At 38.9% G+C, this 21,093-nt stretch overlaps 1 protein-coding gene across 13 annotated transcripts in view; it reads left to right on the plus strand.

Annotated features, from left to right (window-relative positions):
* The window catches only part of Tenm4 (teneurin transmembrane protein 4), a 2,881,475-nt gene that overhangs the window by 1,516,713 nt on the left and 1,343,669 nt on the right, over positions 1–21,093 (plus strand). For all 13 annotated transcript variants that reach the window (XM_074081868.1, XM_074081866.1, XM_074081845.1 and 10 more), the window contains one exon: positions 9,611–9,684. The gene's annotated coding sequence lies outside the window, so the exon portion shown is untranslated. The remainder of the gene's footprint in view (positions 1–9,610; positions 9,685–21,093) is intronic.

The raw sequence follows: 21,093 nt of genomic DNA on the forward strand, positions 1-21,093 counted from the left end.
CAAACTGTCATGTTAGTGTCTGCCCTGACTCTACAGGATAATGGTTGCCAGGGCAACTATGGTGCCAAGACTTTGCATTCACATAGTTTTCCATTGATAATTGCTAATGTGAACAAGTGCTGGCTTGCACTTTACACCTGCTTTGCTTGTAAGTCTACCTTAATTGGATGTGCCAAGATTGAGGAAAAAGTAATCTGCCCTTTCAAGACTACTGACAGGGAGACGAAGTGTTGTTTGGACCTTTATTGTTACAATTTTGCTGACAAAATTACTATGAACTGTCTTCTCTAGATGCATAGCCTGGCTTTGTTGACAGAGCCCCAGCGTTTATCTTCTTGGGGTGGTATATTAAGTCAGGGGAAACTGATAAAATGTTTGCAGCAGTTTGGTAGAAATTCATTTGTTTTTTGTTAGTTGGATATTTTTCAGGTGCAGTGAAAAATGTGGCATTGGTAAGGGACTTGAGGGTATGAGGAGTTAGGCAGGGGGAAAAGGGTACAGATCACCTACGACGTGTAAGACTGTGTATTCTGTTGACTTTTCTAACATGCAGGGTCTGGATCTTCCCTGTGAACATATGTTTCTATCTCCAGGCTGGTGATGTGAAAACTGACTCTAAATGGAACGTTTAAGTCAGAACAAAAGGAAGACATGCTGCTAGCATTCAAACTCAAGTCTTCTTAATGATAAATGGCTCCCTATGGGAATTTGGACAAGTCACTTCCTTCCCAACTCTATCTTCTCCTCACAACCCTCATTTTTACTGTTTGAAGGCTTCCCAAAGTACCCTAACCCCTCCTGTGCCAACAGGTCTGCTAGTATTTAAACATACTTCAGTTTAGAAACATTTACTAAGAGCCTCCCAGGTACCAGGGACGATGTTGAGTGCTAAAATGACACACACAATAAAATAGCTTAGGTTTATGTTTTCAAGGAGACTACATCTAGACTATAGATTCTAGAAGGGGAGACTATGGAGAATCAAATGCATTCTGTTAGGCGCAGCTAGTTAAAAACGAACGTTTCTGCTGTGTATTCTTAAGCACAAATGAGGAGGCGGGTTCAGCAAGGACTTTGGGGGATGTTGAAAATCAGGAGCAGATACACTTACTGGGAACACTAAATACCCTGAGGGCAGAACTGCAAACCATTTTGTATTTCAAGAGCAAGGTACAGAAGGGACAGAAACTCGTAAGGCACATTAAGGAGTGTGGACTTAAACCCAGAGACAGGAGAAAGACCCTACTTCTTTGCAAAAGGCAACTCCCTCAATTTCACTCCCTCAAGGCAAGGGCAAGGAAACCTTTACTGTAAAGGGCCAGAGAATAACTATTTTAGGTTTTGTAGGCCAGATACATCTCTACCATATAATCTTTTTGGTCCTCTTTTTAAGTTTTCTATAACCTTTAATAATAATAATTTTTTAAAAAACATTCTTCGTTGGTAGATTTAATAAAAATAGGCCACAGGCTCTATTTGGGCCATAGACCATTGTTTATCAAATCCTAATTTATGGCATGGTCTTCAATTCATCACAATCCTGGTCACCAATTTTTCTCCTAAAATTGCTTAGTTAAGATCAGTATCTATAACCTCATTTAATCTTCACAACCATCTATTTGTAAATTATAAAGAAAGAAGTAATGATGTTTGAAAACTTGAGTGAATACTGAAGGCTAAGAGCATTTTATAATTCCCACATTCGTCTCCCATTTGCAACTAGGGATCTGTTTATTGTTGTAAAGGTAAAATGGCTAGACTTTCATTGGGAGCATACTTGAGCCCTGAAAGACCCAAATTCTACTGTGCTTTAGAATTAACAAAAAGGTTACATATTTTAAGCCATGTACTATACATTCTGTGTAATATAAGGATTTTTCAAAGTGAAATTTTATACTATAAGAAATGTTCACCTGTGTGACTTTATTTTCCTCAGTGAGTTGTACATGGAATAGTAAGACAGTAAATTCCCTACTCTTGCTCCTGAATCTCTAAAGTGGCAATTAAGCCCACATCAGTCAAGATTACTTTCTGTTGTTCTTTATTTGTTTGCTGGTTTGTTTGTTAAATTGTGTCATCCATAAATATATTGATCAAAAAAAAACACTCCAGCATATCTTCACCTGCTCCTTAACCAAATCAGTCCTTCCATTTTATGCAAGAAAAATTGCAGTGTTGCTATTACTATTGCTGATTTCTAATTCAAAGGCAAAATTTATATTTACCTGTGTTCAACCTCATCACCTAAACTTCAACATTTTGGCCAATCTGTAGATATTATCTTAAATCCTAGTTTTTTCATCCACCACATTACCTGTTCTTCCTAATTTTGTAGATTCCTAGGGTTGGACTGTCCTTGAAGGCCTTGTGTGTAGGGAGGTTTGAGTTGGCACTCAGGGCCCTGTCTTTTAGCCACTTACCCTCTGTTTGTGTGCTTCTGGAATGGGGAAGGGAATCAATACCCCCACTGCATTATTGAACAACTTTAATTGCTGAAAAACGTTGGGTGAATGATAAGAGCAAACACATGTTCACCAACCATCAGCAATTAGCGCATGTAGTCTTATTCTCCAAATAGCTAAGGGTAGTAAGAATTCTTATATTAACTCTAGAAATACATTTCCCAGCCTGGTATGCAGTAGAGTTAAAATTGCTGTCACTGCGACTCTTTAAATGCAGTAGTATTTCCCTGATGCCCCAGGTGCCTCATTACAGCTAAAGATCTTTCCTTATGTTAAAGTAAAGTTCTTTTCTTATATGTTGTGTTCACTCTACCCTCTGGAACAACACATTCATCCCCTGTCCTGTCGGAGGGCATTATTCATAGTCAGGATAGTATAGCACTGGATGAACTTGAGTGAGGAAGAAGCAGTGGATCTGGCGGGTGGGGGAGGGCGGTTAGCACAGTGGGGCGGTGGACACAAATTTTAGCACAGGTAGAGCTGGGTTTGAATCCCAGCTCTTGTACTTACATTGTAATCATGGTCAAGTCACAGCAATTCTCTGACCCTTACATTCCTGAAGCTTAAAAAGAGTAACCCAAATAAAATTAAAATGTTGAGGCTGGAGCATAGCTTAGTTGCAGAGTGCTAGCAACCACTCTTCCATGGGCAGGACTCTGGATCTGATCTCCATCACTGCAAAAAAAAAAAGTTGAGAAAAGCCTTCCCTCTTAGTTGTTATTGCTGAGAGAATAAATAAGGAGATGCCAGTGAGAGCTGGTCCAGGGCCTTGTGGAGAGAAAGAATTTGTTGCCTGGTTGGGGGACTTCATGCCTTCCCTTTGCATTCCATTCTTCACAGGAATGTGTCCAGGTGCCCTTCTGATACCATGGAGAGTCTTCCTCTTCTGCTCACCCAACTCTGCTGAGGCCTCACTTTGTGTATGTCCCATAGGCAGTACTCATGGGACTTTCTTTTTTTTTATTTGAAAGCATTGACTAATAACAGCTCACACTCATACCCTTTCTATGTACCAAGGACAGAAGGATGGAGTAAACATGTCATAAACATGACCTTGTTTCATCCTCATGATATCCTGTGAGGCAAATGCCATTGGTACCACCTACATTTTACAGATGGGAAAACTAACTATCTGGGGGAGCTTTGTAGATTTGTCCAAGGCCACGTGGGGAAGCAGCAGAGCTGGGATTTGTACCCAGGCAGTTCAGGCTCTGAGCTCCTCTGCTATGCTGCCTTCAGAGCAGCCTTCAGCTAGCAGCCTTCAGCTAGCAGCAAAAGATCCATCAGACTCATTCCAAATGCTGTTCAGCCTCATTTTGTTTTCATCCTGTTTAAAATCTCCACAAAACCCTGGTGCTCTGTGGTTTCAGGATTTGTCCTGCCTCCCTCAAGAGCATTAACTTACTTTTCACTAATATGAACGAGAAAATCATCTTCTTTGACTCTGTTTCCCTATCTATAAAATGGGACTAGAGAAACATATTCAAGAAGACTGTTGTGAAAACCAAATATGATGATTACACCAGTATCCAGATCAGTATCAGGCATGAGTCATTATGCTTCAGTTCCCTTCCCTCACTGCCTAGTAGCATTTGCATTAAAAGAAGATAATTGAGTTAGGTATGGTGGTACACACCTGTAATCCCAGCTCCTCAGGTGGTAGAGACCTGGAGGGTCTCAAGACACCCATCTCAACCAATAAACTGGGTATGCTGGCATACACTTATAATTCCCACTACCCTGGAGGTATAGGTAGGACAATCATGATTGGACTGGTCCCAGACACAAACACAAGACCCTATCTGAAAAATAACTAAAGCAAAAAGGATTGGGGAGTGACTCAAGTGGTAGAGCACCTGCCTAGCAAGCACAAGGTCCTAAGATCAAACCCTAATACCAGAGAGAGAGAGACAGAGAGAGAGAGAGAGAGAGAGAGAGAGAGAGAATAATTAGGTTTTATTTATTTAACTGTTTAGTAAGTTACTAAATATAGGATAGGGCTTAGTTTCTGCATTGAAGGAATACACACACACACACACACACACACACACACACAAACATTTTATAAAGTATAAGAAGTAAATACAAGTGGTGTGGCAGGATCCCAGAAGTCTGGGTTTTCTTGAGTGGGTGTTAAGGAATGAATGGGGGTTACTCAGATAGTAAGGAAAAGAAGGCATCCCTCTAGACACAGTCAACCTACACAAGTAATAGAAAAAGTGAAGGATACAACATCAGCTTGTTTGCCCACCTTATCGTTCTGCCTCTCCTCAGAAATTATACTTCCCATAGCTGTGTTTTTGCTGCTAATTTTTCTGTAACATCCTAATATAATGAGAATAAAGAAAATTAAAACAAATACATCTGCAAAAATCACTCTAATTCATTGACTGATTTCCTTTTTCTTTATTGTTGTCTAATCATCATTAATGAGATTTTATCAAGCTTCATTTTTTATTATGCATTCACTATTGTTAAAATTAAATTAGTTTCTATTGTTGGACTTTACCATTACTCATTCTTTCTCAATGACTATGAGTTCTATATTTTCAGTGTTTATTTTTTAAGCTTAAAAAAATCCTAATGATAATATCTTAAGAGATATATTAGGAAGTTGCAAAGTACATAGATTTTGAACAAAAGACCTCGATTCAAATCCTAGCAATGTAAGTATTATCTTTGTCTTTGTACATAATTTAATTGAGCTCTTCCCTGGTTTATTTTATCTTTTTGTTCTGTTTTGATTTTCCTATCATGTGGGAATTAACAGTAGCTACTTGATATTTATTGTTGTGAATATTAGTAAGTTGGTCACAATGCACTGAGGCCAATGCCACAGTGCTAATGTCAGCAATCTTTGTTAATGTATGCTTCCTACATTTTCACATGAATGTAAATATACCTGATTGATTTTATTCCTAGCCAGATTCACAATGATTGGTTTCTTTCTTTATGCTTATTTTTTAATAAGATTCTTATAGAATTGTAGTGCTCTCAGATAAAATTCATTCATTCATTTATTTAATTTGCTAAATGCCTTCTTTATTTTGAACACTGTCCTAGGAACCTAAGAAGTTTATAGCCTGGAGGGAGAAACAGACAAATAAGCATAAGATAACACTTTGATATAATAATGACTCTCTGTCACCAACAGCTACATGAAGCTCTGTAGGACTCAGAACCCAAACTTCCCACTGGGCCCATAAACACTGAGTCATCCAGCCACAGCCATTCCTGCAAACTTCTACTCCAACCCTCCCCTGGCTTTCCTCTGGCCTCTTTTCTTCCAGTTGCCTCTCTCCTATCTTTTCTCAGGCTCTGGGCACTTCCTCTTTTTGCCAATATCCTTACCCGACTCTTCCCAAGTTGCTGCCTTCTCATCCTTCATCTCTGCTTAAATATCATTTCTACAGAGAGCCCGATGCCGTCCACTGGCCTGTTGCCCTCAATTTCCTCCCTCGAAGCACCTTCATTATTTTCCTCCTAGGATATACAAGTGTGGGCTTGTTTGGACCACTTTAAACTATGAGCCTCAGGCAAGCAGAGACCATGCTTAGCTGTGTGCATAACTGTTCCACAACACCCTGAGTGAGTGTTCAATAGATAAAAGTTAAGAAAGGTGACAGATATCTGGTTTGTACCTCAACAAATGAGTCAGGATTCATGAATAGGACAAGTACAACTCAGTGGTTAAAAATCACAATTTGGGCCTAAGCACACAAATTTGGGAGACATCCAGCCTTGCTCCTTACCAGCCTCATGTACCCGAGAGAAAATCATCTTTATTTCATGACCTACACCATCTTTATTTGCAAAATGGAGATAATTGCATTGTGAAGAGACCTAAGGTACCAAAAATGTGGATAAATGACAACGAAGAGCATGTTATGTGCACATTCACAGGCAGTGAAGAGGCTCTGAATTGAGTGCACTGGAACCATCTCAGCATCGTGGCTCCTCACGTATCAGTGGGAGAGTGAGAGACAGTAGTCTGACTTGGAGCACTGGGCTGCTGTGAGGAAAACTGACTTGTTGCAAAGTCTTTGGAAATACAAAGTGCCTATAGGAAGTTTCTGAAGGTCAAAGATTTGCTGGTTTTTTTTTTTTTCACAACATCTACAGGATACAAAATAATGAGTACTACTTGTTTAAGGCACTAGCCTAAATGCTGTTGATAGTACCTCAGTGCAACCTGGCAACTCTGTGAGTTACTAGTTCCCCAGTTTCACAAGGAGAAAACTGAGGCACATAGATGTTAATAAACTCACTCAAGATCACAAAGTAGGTAAGTGGCAAAACCTACTCTTTAAGTCAAGAAGTTTGACAACATAGTCCATTGATCAGGGACTGCTCCCCACTGCCTATGTGCAGTCCCTGGCCAATCTTATTCAAAAAAAATCCTTTTCTTCCCCTACATAAAACAAAAAAAAGCCTGTGGAATGTGAATTTTAAAAATGTGGATTTAAACCCCTACTTCACCACTTACTAGTTGTGTGGCCTTGGACAAGGTCTGTAATCTTTTTAAGCTTCTATTTCCTCAATAAAAAAGATGGAAACACAATGCTATCTACTTGAAGAGGGCTGTAACATTTAAATAAGCCAGCATAGGTTGAGTGCCAGGCTTATAGATGATGTCCAATAAAAGACAGCTATTGTGACCACTCACAGTAGTATAAAATCTACTAGTTGATCTTGACATGGTTGAGATTTTACAAGCCTTGATGGCTTTTAATTGAGAAATATGCATCCGTGACAGGTAATCAATATGCTCATTTGGCAGCCAGGTTCCAGATGAAATAAAGCTAAACTATGATGCAATTAGAATACACAAACAAATCCCCTGCAGAAGTCAAATAGACCTGCCTCCTTTCCCCGTACTAATCACACAGCCGTGTTTGGAATGTGTCAGCAAGGCATTTTTTTCCATGAATCTGGACTCAACTAAATAAACTGGGCATCTTCCCTCATTTGCTGCTTGCTTTTCCTGCTTTTACCTTGCAGATTGGTTTCCTTCGATCCAAGGAGGGACACAAGGGCCTGACTTCCTGAGTATGAAGGATGATGCAAACCTCACCAAAAAATACTGTCCCTTGAAATTCACTTGATCACTTCTTTTCCCATTATCAAACAGAATGACCACAGCTGGCAATTGTAATAGACAAACAATTCAGGAAGCAGGTTCTCAACAGTACCTGACCAATCGTACTTCAAAACTCCTTCCCTTCTCCTGTATTAAAATCCATGAATTACCAAATGACCAGGATGTCTTTGTAGCTCATCATGCCATACATGAACCTTCTCCAATGTTCTCCCCTACTACTCTTATAAACTTTAAAATTCATCCTAACTGCCATAATCATTCTAACTGGGCATTAATAAACTGCTACCTCAGTCAAAGTTTAGTTGCTTTCAGTTCAAATCCTAGATCCCCTACTTATGAGCTCTGGGACCTAGGCAAGAACTGTCAATCTTGGTGTCTCAATATTCAAAGACGATGATTATTGTACCTGGTATTTGATTTGATAAAGCAATAATATATATATAATTCTGACTTTATTGGCTTGCACTCAATAAGCTCATACAATATATTAGTTGTTATTATCATCAATGTAAATTTTGAGTCAAATATAAAAATGGAGTAATTTGGGTCAATATTTCTATACAGTATTTTCTTTTAGGCTTGGAATAATACTAAGAATATGTACTTTAGAGGTGCATACACTTGGAATCAAGTTTTGGCTCTACCACTTCTGTGTGACCTTGGACAGGTTACCTAACCTCTTTGAACTTCAGTTGCTCCATTTGTTAGCTCCTTAAAGAATGTACATGAGTATAAGTCTTCTTACAGAAATTTTACTTTTCACCTGCTAAAGCAAATAAACTTACTTTAAATGTCCACAACTATTATGTGTCCATGAAGATGTCAACACTAGTCTGATCTAACCTGCTCCCAAAGTAGCCAGTCATGGAACCAATAAATGGGAAAGGGCCTTTCAGCATCATCACATCTAAGGTATTCTTTTTACAGAGGAAAATTCTCAAAATTCAAAGAAATTAAGGGACTCATCTGAGATGACATAATAAGAGACTGAGGGAAAGAGGAGAACCTGTTATCCTGCAATGGTCAATATTCTTTGCTGTTAAAGCAAAACAGAAAAAAATTAGTAAAGCAGTGAATTCAGATTAAAAATAAAGGAAGAGAAGGAAAGTTGGGACAAGGGGGCAGGAAGGAAGGAGGGAGGAAAGGGGAAATGAAAATGGAATGGCTTGCATGGGAGCACATGATGGTGCTGTAGACCACTGTGAAGCCAGTGTGATGGGGTGATGGACAAAGCAGGCAGGATCTGGGCAGCATGGGATCACAGCCCAGCTCTACTGGCCAAGGGCTGTGCAGTCTGACAAAAGGCTCTTAATTTCTCCATCCTGTAGTGTCCTAGTATCTCCTTCTATGAATGGCTGTTGTGAGGATGAAAGAGATGGTTTATATGAAAATACTAATACATAGAAAATTATTAGTACATAGGCCAAGCGCATAGGAAGCATTCAATACATTTAGTTTTTCTTATTAAATGTGACATTGACTGTCACTTCATTTTTCCACTTTTAAAGTAGTTGTCTTAAAGTTGCTGAGGCATTTTCTGTTTTCTCAGCTGAACCCCATGGAGCTAACATTGACAAGGGGTTGGAAGTAATTACAAGAGATGCACAGGGCTGGGGGAGGAGAACTGGGGTAGAAACCAACACAGATATGTAAGTGCCTGCTATGAATAGAATGCTGCATGCAGTTCTGCACATCTACTAATCTCTCTCATGGTTCTTCTAGGTAGGGAATTTTGCCCCATTTTACAGATGAGGCAAACATACTGAGCAAATACATAATTTGACCAAAGCGTTTTTGACATAAAAGCCTCTTTCTTCTCTCTTAGGATATAAATCTATTTCCTAAACACCATCCTATATACCCGAAAATCTTTAGCAGAAACAGGAGAAAAATGTTTATCACTGGTTTTCCTGGTTTTTAGGCAAACTACTACTAAGGGTCCTCTTTGATTTTCCCATCTTTTATTCCTTTTATAAACTACAAATCACCAGATTTAAAAGCAGGCAGTCATGGAGTTTATATGTCTTTCTGTTTTTCTCATTCCCAGGAGAAACAGCATTACTGTTTGTGAGACACCTTGAATAATTTCTTCTTGGACATTGATGGTCACATTCAACTAAGGTAAAATATCTATGTATTTTTGTAATTAAATTTTCTTATGTTTTTTTGTACCTTGCTGCGTTTGTAGTTTACAGGAGCATGTTGGTCAGTAAGATGCAAGGGAAAGAGCAATACTAGGGAGTTACTGTCCTTTTCTCTTTTGCTTTGAGTAAAATCTTGTGGATTAGAAAGTGGCATTCCCACGGGGGCTCAGCCAGTAGGCTTCATCAAAGTCGGCAGAGGTGACTGGCATTAAAAGTGCCAATCTCTTTGGCTTGAGTGGATTGGTTTTCTTTCCTGTGAGGCACTTTCTTAACCTCCGGCAGCAAATACTTCTATTTATCCATCTTTTCTGAAGTATTCCTAAGTAAAAAATCAAATAATGTCAGATTTTTCTTTCACAGAAAAAATAAGTTAATGGATGAAATGTTCTCATTTTAAAACTTTCTTCCCCTGCTTTTCCCTTTAGAGTTTGGGAAAGGCTCTTCTTTGGTTTTCCACGCACACCTGCTAATAACCAAATTAGTGGAAAAGTAGTCAGTTATGGTAATGGAAAGAAGCCGAAATAGTTGATGATGCTTAGATCATAATGTGTTTTATGTACATTTGAATATCTTGCTCTGGTTTTCTGCTGCATTTATACATGGCAATCTAGTCATATTTTCTGCTCATAAAAATCCCACCTAGTTCAGATATTGGGATTAAGTGTATCTTTTATACCAGGGCTGTGCAAGGACTTCCAGGTGTTCTGCAGAAATCCAGCTCAGGGTCATGGTTTCTGTATGGGATTCCAGCACATTGATACAATGTTGTTATTGTTGATTCAATTTCCCAGAGGCTCTTTGTGAAGGACTTCATTAAGAGTTCTCACAGGTACAAAAGAAACATTACCCAGGATACCAGGCAGAATTGAGACTTGCAGTGTGATGACCCATAGATAACCTGAGTATGGGAAACTCAAGTCTACCTGAGCCTGATGAATTTTCCCAGGGATCTTGAAGCTGTTCTCCTTTCTACAGAAACTGTTCCTAGTAAAAGTGCAAATGGACGACCTAATAAAGGTCACAGAACCAAGGAGGCTCAAGAAACTTCATGGGCAGTTGTTTAGGTCTAGAAAAGGAACAGCAGAGCTGTTCAAAAATCTTTGTTGAGTACCTACTATGTGCTTTTGAAATGTAGCAAAGGCAACCTTAGTGCTGTTCTTTTGAATAGAACAGCCAGTTAGTGGGAGGGAAGCATCAAGGTATGAATCAGGTCAAGAAACCTACAAAATGATGGACAGGGGTAGGAGTTCTCCACCAAAAAGATCGAGATAGTAAAATCCATGTCTAAACTCAGAACTCCACTTTGCAGTTGGCTAAAGACAGAAACCATGTTTTTGGAGAGAGAAATTTTATCTGAGTAGCCAAACCAGGTTGCTCCAGGCAAAAGTCTTTGAGAGTTACCCGGTATCAAGCAACCTAAAGATCATGTATAAACCCAGAGATGAGGGGCAAAGCATAATTTCCCTTAATTAGACAGAAAGATGAGGCAGAGTCAAAACTTAGACATAAAATGTTTAATATTTCTGAACACTTACCATGTGTCAGGTACTATTCCACATTTTTATGTATTAACTCCTTTCAATAGGATTAGTGCTAGTGTCATGCCATTTTGCAGATGAGGAAACTGAGGCACAGAGAGTTCAAGTAACTTTCTTAAATGTGGGCTAATTTAAAAGCTCTGGAACTGGGATCAGAATTCAGATAATGTGGCTCCAGAATAGATTTTCCCAATGGCCACATTATATTGCCTCTGCAATTTCAAAGGCACTGGCATAATCAAGTGAGGAAAATCCAAGATGAATTACCCAAATAAGACCCGGTCTTCCGTTTCCCTCTTTGGTCCTGTGTATGTGATCAGTGTGTGTCAGGCAGGTCAACAGTTAGAGCAAAGGGACAGAGTGCTCTAGGAGGTTTGGGATCTGGAATTCTCCAGCAATGACCAATTGCAAATGGCGGACTTACCACAGTCTGAGTGAATGAAATTGCTCTCTCTGAAGAGCCTTCTCCTAATTGCATTTTCTGTCCCTGGAATATCTGAAGGTGGTATGTCTGTAAATCAGTGCTAGCAGACACATTCAAGGGTGGCATCTACATGGTTCAGACAGAAGTTAAGCCGCATCTGTTTCCTGACAGCCACCATCAGGGGATTCATCTGCTCCAAGCTGAAGCCAGACCCAGGGCCCCAATGCCAGGAGACAGAGCCATGATTCAATCACCTCTGAATTGGTGCCAGGTGCTCTCAACCTGGCCTTGTCTGTGCATGGGACTGTTTGAGGTGACCCTTCTTCAGCCCAGTGAAACAAAAAACTTCACGGATTTTTCTCTCTGACCCTGCTCCCAAGAGAGCACCCAGCCTCTGGAATGCTGCGTGTGTCAACTCTTGGCCTATTAAAAAAAAAAAAAAAGCTTTGGATATTTGGATATTGCAGCTTGCAAGCAAAACTCAACAACAAGACTAGGGAAGTAAGACCAATTTACCACTGTCTCCCCACCAAGCACAACTTTTGTAAAGAGGAATGAAATAGCCCTCTCCCCTGCTCTCTCCCATGTTACATCTCCTCCCACTCCAGCACTAGCAGGCAATCTCTTTACCCCAGGATTGTTAGGAAAACACCAGATGACAGGTCATGTTATTGCTTCTGATCCCATTGGTCACATTGTGTAACATCTTCACTCCTAACTTATTGCGATGAATGCAGCTTGACAGGGCATAGCATGGATGTGGTCCAGCTTCCCTGGAGCTGAGTTAAAGCCCACGCCTCCCCCACAAACTGCCAGGTACTGCACAGCATTCAAAACTCTTTAGGGCATATTTCTTGGTCAAATAGGTATAAGGGCTCCAGCTTACTCCTGATTGCCCTTTCCTGGGTTATTTTCTGGGAAATGCTTGTGACCATTCTTGCCTTGTTCTTAGAAGTTTAAAGATCTTAAGTCAGCATAAAAAAAATAGTGTTTCAGTGACTGAGGTCATGGGTGGCCCTCAGAAAGCTCTTTAAATGCTTCAAAGTCAGTAAAATAAATAAATAAAAGTGACACACCCAACAGAGAACACCAATTACATTTATATCACATCTTCAATTAAAAGTAAACAGGAGTGAACAGTTCATTTCCATTCACCATCTCTTCCACAGGAGAAACCAAATTATTCAGTACTTGCTTTACTTTGTTGCAATAAGAGCATACTAGGAGGTATTTAGTTTACTTGTGTCTGGTCCTCCATCTAAATAGTCAGGGTCGTTCACACTTTAGTAGTTTAATTCTGTTCCACAGTATTGTGTACATCCTCTGCTAGGTTCTGGTATGATCCCTGATCCCAAAAAGTTCACAGTTTACATAAGAAAACAGAAGTTATAGAACAATAATCCACCACAGAGGACAGGTGGGAGAGAAGATGGTTTAGAGTTAGAGAGACCTGGGGAAAGTCTCTGAAACGTGCCAAATGAGAGAAGTGGGGAAGGGAGTGCAGGACAAGAGCAGAGGTGGCAGAAATGGAGGAAGGGGATCTCCAAGGAACTAAAAAAAAAAAAAAAATCAAGGTTCTATGCAGCTTTGAATCATCTAAATCAAAGTGGTTGCTCTCCCCCTACCTTCCAGAACAATTTCCAAGGAATGGGAGTGCCTCATAACTCGTAACTTTTAGGACACCAATGATGGTCAATTGCCTAATGTATTAAGAAACATGCCATTGATGAAATAAATAGTTTTAAATTGGTACTGGAGATCAAATCCAGGACCTTGTGCATACTAGGCATATGTGCTTTAGCACTGAGCCAATCTCACAGCCCCAAATTTGATATATTTTTTAAATAGATAGATAGATTTTCTTTTTTTGTCCACAAATGCTTCAGAAGTTAAAGGTGCAAATCATATGCTACCTAGGTAGGGAGGCTGGAGGTGGTTCAAGTTATAAGGCTTATTTGTTTTCCAGTGTCTCCATGATGTGACATAAGGATGTGATAGCTGCAGTTACAGGAGACATTTGTTTCAATGATATTCATAAATATACTTTATTAGGCTGTTATGTCGAATTCACCTGCTCTCTATTCCCTCTCTGAAAGCAGGCAACTTCTCAGCTGTTTGATTTCTCTGTTTGCAATAGAACTGTGCTGACAGGGAATCTGGAACTCAGGCATGAGTCATGGGATGCTAAATCTACCTGCAGAATTTGTGTAGAAAGAAAAAAGAAAGATGTGCGGGAAGGGGAGACCTGGGTGTGTTGGGGGGGGTCTAGCTCTATAAGACAGTGCTTGCATTGAGGGGCGCTGAGCTGGCTGAGGTGGAGAACTGAAAGCAGCAGCGAAGAGTTGGTTACTGAAGGACTGGTGAGTCTCCTTTCCTTCTGGAATGGGATTTTGTGTTTTGCATTGGTAGAGCTGGTGGATTTATTTGTCTTGGGGCTTATGAAGAGCTCTGGAGAGGAGGGCGCACAATGAGCCAGATGCTCCTGGCTCTGTGACTAGACTTCCTAGGCTTCGTGCTTTCTCTTGAGAGGAGAATAATCCTACTCATACTGCAAGGTTATTCCAAGATGAAGTAAAACAACTTGGCCCATTCTAGCCAAGTTATAAACCTTGGGTTTGACCCTCAAGGATAGTAGTTTCCTACTATTCCTTCCTCTCTACAAAGGTCATGACAGATGGCACTGCTGTCACAGTGCAGGCAGGCTCAACAACAAAGCCTACCACAGGCCATGGAAGTACACTCCAGTGTACACACATAACTCCCCGGGGATCTTGATAAAATTTAGATTTTTATTTAGTAGGTCTTGAGGAGGGCCTGAGATTATGTATTTTAACTAACTCCCAGGCTATGCTGCTGTTACTGACCTATGAACAACATTTGAGTAAAAACCTATCATTCCTGGGTAATGCATGGTGCAACCAGCAGCAAATGCCTCATAAAGAAAGCTGGGCAGTTAAAGGGACAGGTATGGAGTGGACACATTCTTGTGACAAAAGAAATTCCCTCTCATTTTTGGAACGTGATTGTGGACATTACCAGCTTTGAGATGACCCTGAAGCAAAAGGACCTTGAATCATTGCCATTTGTAAAACCACAATGGCTCCTGATTGTCCCTGCACTAACGTTCAAATTCCCCAGCAAAACCAGCATCCCCTCACCCACCACCACTGTCCTGCTTCAGTTTCTGATCACACATTCCTAGTTCTTATGGCCTTTGCACAGGCCTGTGATGCTCTGTGCTCTCTGCTTTCAAATTGCTTTTTTCCTTATGGTTCCTTTCTGTGAAGCATAAACATTGGTAACTTGTATATATTTAAATCACCAGTCATATTACTGAGGGTTGAAATGATCCCGTGCTGCATATCTTTCTCCCTGAAACCTGAGGCCTTTTGCTTGTGAATTTTCTGTTTGCCTAGCACAATACTGAGCCATAGCAGTCACTCAGTTAATTCTGGTTAAATGGACGAGGAGTGTCTGGTGGAAACAGGACAAGATGATTACAGCCTGCTCAAGAAGGGACCTGTCAGCATCAAGGGCTTTAAACAAGAAGTCTTGGAAGCACACCAAGGACAGCCTTTGCCTAAAGGGGCTGTCTTCTATGAGATCAACAGTTTTGGTTTCCTTATATGAGTGAGATCATGTGGTATTTGTCTTCATATGCCTGACTTATTCAATTAATACATATACAAGGTTCATCTATGTGACAGCAAATGTGAGGATTTAAGCATTTTTTTGCTAAATAGTATTCCATTGTATATATGGAATTCCACATGTACCACATTTTCCTTATGCATTCTTCTATTTTTTGTTTTGTTTTGTTGAACTAAAGGCATCAGGCTTGCTAGGCAGGTGCTGTACCATGCTTCAGCCATGCCTCTAGCCCATTTTGCTTTTAGTATTTTTCAACTTGGGTCATGTGTTTACGCTTTGACTGGCCTAGCCACAGTCCTATTTATGTTTGCCTTTTAGCTGGGACAACAGGCATGCATCACCAAGACTGGCTTTTCCTTGGTTAAGAGGGGTTCTCACAAACTTTTGGCCAGGCTGGCATTGAACTGTGATCCTCCAGATCTCTGGCTCCTGAGTAGCTAAGATTATAGATATGAGCCACCACACCTGGCTTCCATTCATCTGTTGATGAATACAGTTTGACTACATAACTTGGCTATCGTGGGTCGTACTGAATTAAACATGAGCATGCCCATATCTGATTGATATACTGATTTCATTTCCTTTGGGTACAGACCCAGTAGTGAGATCACTTTGATCTCACAGAAGTAGAGCGTATAATAGTTTTTACGAGAGACTAAGGAGAATAGGTTGAGGAGGGCATAAGGAGAGGTTTGTAGATGGGTACAAATCTGCAGTTAATTAGGAGGAATACGTTCTGCATCTATTTCACAGTAGGGTGACTACAGCTACAGTAATTAAATATACAATACATATTTCAAAGTAGCTAGATGAGAGGATTTTGAGTGTTTTCCCACAAAGAACCTATAAATATTTGAAATGATGGATATGCTAAACATCTTGATTTGGTCATCACGCAATATAAACATGTATCAAAACATTACATCATACCTCATACCTTTGTATAATTATTACATGTCCATTTATGAGATAATTTTCCAAAACAAATTAAAGAGGGGCTTTGTACGAGGGAGGATAATTTGCCTGAGAACTGTGCAACATGGGTTGCAGGACATCCTAGGTGAGGAGGGATCCCAGTCTTACGGGTTAAGCTATTTCAGGTACAGAATTGTGATCGTTTGTGATGTTCTGAGGTATGCAGTAGCAAGTTCCTTAATGGGCTAACTTTAAACCTTCAGGTTCCTTGCAGAAATTAGGTCCCTTGTCCCTTCCCAGACACCACCTAGTTTACAGGAGAAAAAAAAAAAAACTAATACTGAATTCTTCAGATCCTTTCCACATTTGGAGCAGGAAGAAGTAAACTCATGAGTTATGGAGAAATCACAGTAGGAGGAGGAGAGGAGAGATGCTGCCTCAGCTCCTGCATGAACTCTGCCCTCAAAACCCAGGCTGATGTCCTCAGTTCCTGCATCCTTCAGGATTATTCTAATTTGCAGACTCTGTCTCTGCTTTGGAGTTTATTGTTGGAAAAGTATCAATAGCTTCTTACATGTAAGGCCCTATACATAGTCTTTTTTATATTTGTATTCATTTTTATATAATAGTTGTACAGGAGGATGCATTGTGATATTTACATACGTGCTTAAAATATATCTTAACTGGATTTACACCCTCCATCATTCTCCCTCTTCCCTTCTCCCCTCTCCTTAGAACAATTTCAACAGGTTTCATATATGGCTACAAAACACATCCACCATTTATACCCTCATTCCCCCTTTCCTTGTGCTCACCCCCTTCCACCCATACCCACCCCCCCCCACTGAAAAGATTTTTTACTCCTGCCCTTTATTTTTTAAATTAAGTGTGCAGTGATAGTTCCAAGGGCGTTTGCCTTGATAATTCTGGCCTGTACATAGCATGCTTTTTATCAAATTAACCTCCTCTCCTCCATTACTCATTCTCTGTAACCATGCTCCTCTAATATTCACTAGTTTACGGTACAGTGCATTATATTCTATTCACATATAGATGAGTTGTTTCAATGTTTTTCATTCTCTAATATTTTCTTTCTCTCTCCCACCTCCCATAGCCCCCTCAGACAGACTAATACAATTTTGTTCTGTCACTATATATGTACATAAAATCATTTATGTTTCTATGTATACATTTAACTCATAGGTCTAGCTTCCATGTATGAGGGAGAGCATGTGACCTTTGGTTTTTTTGAACCTGGCTTGCTTCACTTAACATGAAGTTCTTCTGTTTAACACATTTGCCTGCAAACAACATAATTTCATTCTCTGTGGCTAAATAAAACTCCATTGTGTATAAATACCACATTTTCTTATTCCATTCATCAGTTGTACTCTGCACACAATTCTAAGAGATCTCTGTTTCCTAGACACACCCGAATGTTTCCATGCCTTTGCGTATGCTACTTTTGCTTTCCAGTGTGCCTTCACCACACTCCCACTTCTTTTTAAAATATAAAACAGGAGAACTCATCCTGTATTTCTTTGTTAGACTGAATTCTTCATTCTGACTATTTGTGGGTTTCTGTTAGGGTCTTCTATTCTGTTCCACTGGTCTTCATGTCTGTTTTTGGGCCAGTATGATGCTGTTTTTATTACTATGGCTCTGTAGTGTAGTTTGTGGTCTGGTATTGTGATACTTCCAGCATTGCTCTTTTGACTCAGGATTGCTTTGACTAATTCAAGATCTTTTGTGCTTCCATATGAACTTTAAGATTGGCCTTTCTATCTCAGTGAAGAATGTTACTAGAATTTTGATAGGCAATGCATTGAACTTATGGACTGTTTTCCATAGTATAGATATTGTCACAACATTGATTCTGCTGATCTGTGAGCATGGAATGTCCTTCTATCTTCTAATGTCTTCGTTGATTTCTTCTTTAGTGATTTGTAGTTTTCATTATATAGATAGGTCACCTCCTCCATTAAATTTATTCCTAAGTATTTTAATTTTGGGGGAGCTATTGTGAATTGTATTGTTTTCCTGATTTCTTTCTCAGACTGTTCATTGTTTGTATATAGAAATGCAACTGATTTGGGGGTATTGATTTTGTATCCTGCTAGTTTGCTGAAAGTGTTTATGATATCTAAGAATCTTTTATTTGAGTAATTAGGGTCTTTCAGGTATAGGATCATATCATATGCAAGTAGGGATACTTTGATTTCTTCCTTCCCTATTTGAATACCTTGTATTTCTTTCTCTTATCTTATTGCCTTGGCTAGGAATTCTAGCACAATGTTGAATAAAAGTGGGAAGAGTGGGCACACTTGCCTTGTTCCTGATTTTAGAGGAAGTGGTTTCAGTCTTTGACCAGTAAGTATGATGTTGGCTATTGGTTTGTCATATATAGCCTTTATAATGTTAAGGAATATGCCTACTATTCCTAATTTCTCAGACCTGTTATCATGAAAGGATGTTAAATTTTGTCACAGGTTTTTTCTGTTCTATTGATTTGATGATGTGTTTTTGTTCTTGATTCTCTTATGTGTCATATGTTTTATTACGTTTATTGATTTGTGAATGTTGTACCATCTTTGCATTCCTGGAATGAACCCTACTTTATCATGATTGTGATCTTTGTAACATGTTGCTGGATTCTGTTAGCAAGTATTTCATTGAGGATGTTTGAATATACGTTCATCAAGGATATTGACCTATAACTTTCTTATTTTGACGTGTCTTTACCTGGCTTTGGTATTAGGGTAATACTGGCTCTGTAGAACGTGTTTGGTAGTATTCCTTCCTTTTGTACTTTATGGAATAATTTGAAGGGGAGCATTGGTGTTAGTTCTTCTCTAAAAGTCTGGTAGAATTCAACAGTGAACCCATCAGGACCAGGCTTTTTTTTGTTCGGAGATTGTTTATAACGATCTCAATTTCGTTACTTGTTATAGATCTGTTTAACTTGCAAATAATCTCTTGGTTTGATTTTGGAGAATCATGTGTGTCAAGAAATTTATCTATTTCTTCTTCATTTTCCAGTTTGCAGGGGTATAGGTTTTTAAAGTATTCCCGTATGATCATCTGAATCTCATTGGTGTCTGTTTTAATATTCCCTTTTTCATCTTTGATTTTATTAACTCAGGTCTTCGCCTTTCAGTTAATTTGGCTAGAGGTTTGTTGATCTTGCTTATTTTTTCAAAGAACTAGCTTTTTTAAATTGATTTATTGTATTGACTTTTGGTCTCCAAGTCTTTGATTTCTATCCCCATTTTTATAATTTCTTTCTATTAATTGTAGGGTTGTCTTGCTCTTGTTTTTCTAGTAGTTTGAGATGTATCATGAAATTATTTATGTAAGATGTCTAGTTTTCTGATGTGGGCACTCATGGCTATAAATTCTTTCTTAAGTCTGCCTTTGCTGCATCCCACAGGTTCTGTAGCTTGTGTCCTCATTTTCATTTGATTTTATAAATTTCTTAATTTTTTCCCTAATATCTTCAATGACCTATTGCTCTTTCAAAAGTGTGTTGTTCAATCTCTATGAGTTTGAAAGGTTTTTGTGGTTTTCCTTCCTATTGCTTCCTAATTTAATTCCATTGTGGTCTGCTAGAATACAGTGGATTATTTCACATTTTTGTATTTATTAAGGTTTGCTTTATGACCTAGGATGTGGTCTATTTTGGAAAAAGTTCCATGAACTGCTGAGAAGAATGTTTAATCTGCTGTCATAGGATAAAATATTCTATAAATATCTGCTAAATGCATTTTATCAAAGGTATTGTTTAGTTGTAGGATATCTTTGTTGATTTTCTGCCTAATTTCCATAGGCAGAACAGCTGTTTATTAAAGAGAGTGGGGTATTGAGATCTCCCACAATTATTGTATCTGGTCCTATCTGTTTCTTTAAAATCAGAATTGCTTGTTTTTTGAATGTGGAATCTCAGATGTTTGCAGCATATATATTCAGAATTGTTATAACTTCTTGCTGGATTATTCCCTTTATTAACATAAAGTGGACTTCTTCATATCTTCTGACTGATTTTTGCATAAAATCTGCTTTGTCTACTATGAGAATAGCTACTCCTGCTTGTTTTCAGTTTCTGCATGCTTGATAAATCTTTTTCCAACCTTTAACTTTTAGTTTGTGTGTATTTTAGATTGTAAGATGTGTTTCTTGTAGACAATAGATTTTGGATCTTGTTTTTAATCCAATCTAGCAATATTTATTGTTTAATTGGAGAGTTAAGTCAATTTATATTTAGGGTTATGATTAAGTAGTGTTTACTGATTCATGTGTGATTCTATTGCTTTTTTTTCCAGATTGAGTCACATGTTAATTGTTCTTTACTTTCAGCTTTGTTCAACTTCAGGATTTGCTGGTTTTCTGAGTTGATCATGATTGCTATTTTCCTAGGTCTTGTACGTTCATCAATTCCATTTGAGTTTTATTCTTTCTTAGTCTTCTGTATTTGTGACCATTTTCATTCTGTTCCATGCATATTATTTCATTGAGTATTCTTTGTAATGCAGGCTTGGTGGACATGAACTGCTTTAGCTCGTCCTTGTCTTAGAAGGTTTTATTTCTCCCTCAAGGTTGAAGAACAGCTTTCCTGGATAAAATATTCTTGGTTGGTAGTTATTCTTTCTTAGAGCTTGAATTATATTTCTCTAAGCTTTCCTGGAATTTAGGGTTTGTACTGAGAGATCTGAGGTGATTCTTATATATTTACCGTTGTATGTGAGCTGGCATTTTTCTCTTGAAACTTTCATTATCCTTTCCTTGTTTTCTAGATTTGGCATTTTAATTGTGATGTGCTGTGGGGTTGTTTCTTTTTGATAACGTCTTTTTGGAGTTTGAA

Source organism: Castor canadensis, chromosome 1 (genome assembly GCF_047511655.1).
Source record: "Castor canadensis chromosome 1, mCasCan1.hap1v2, whole genome shotgun sequence".
NCBI lineage: Eukaryota > Metazoa > Chordata > Mammalia > Rodentia > Castoridae > Castor > Castor canadensis.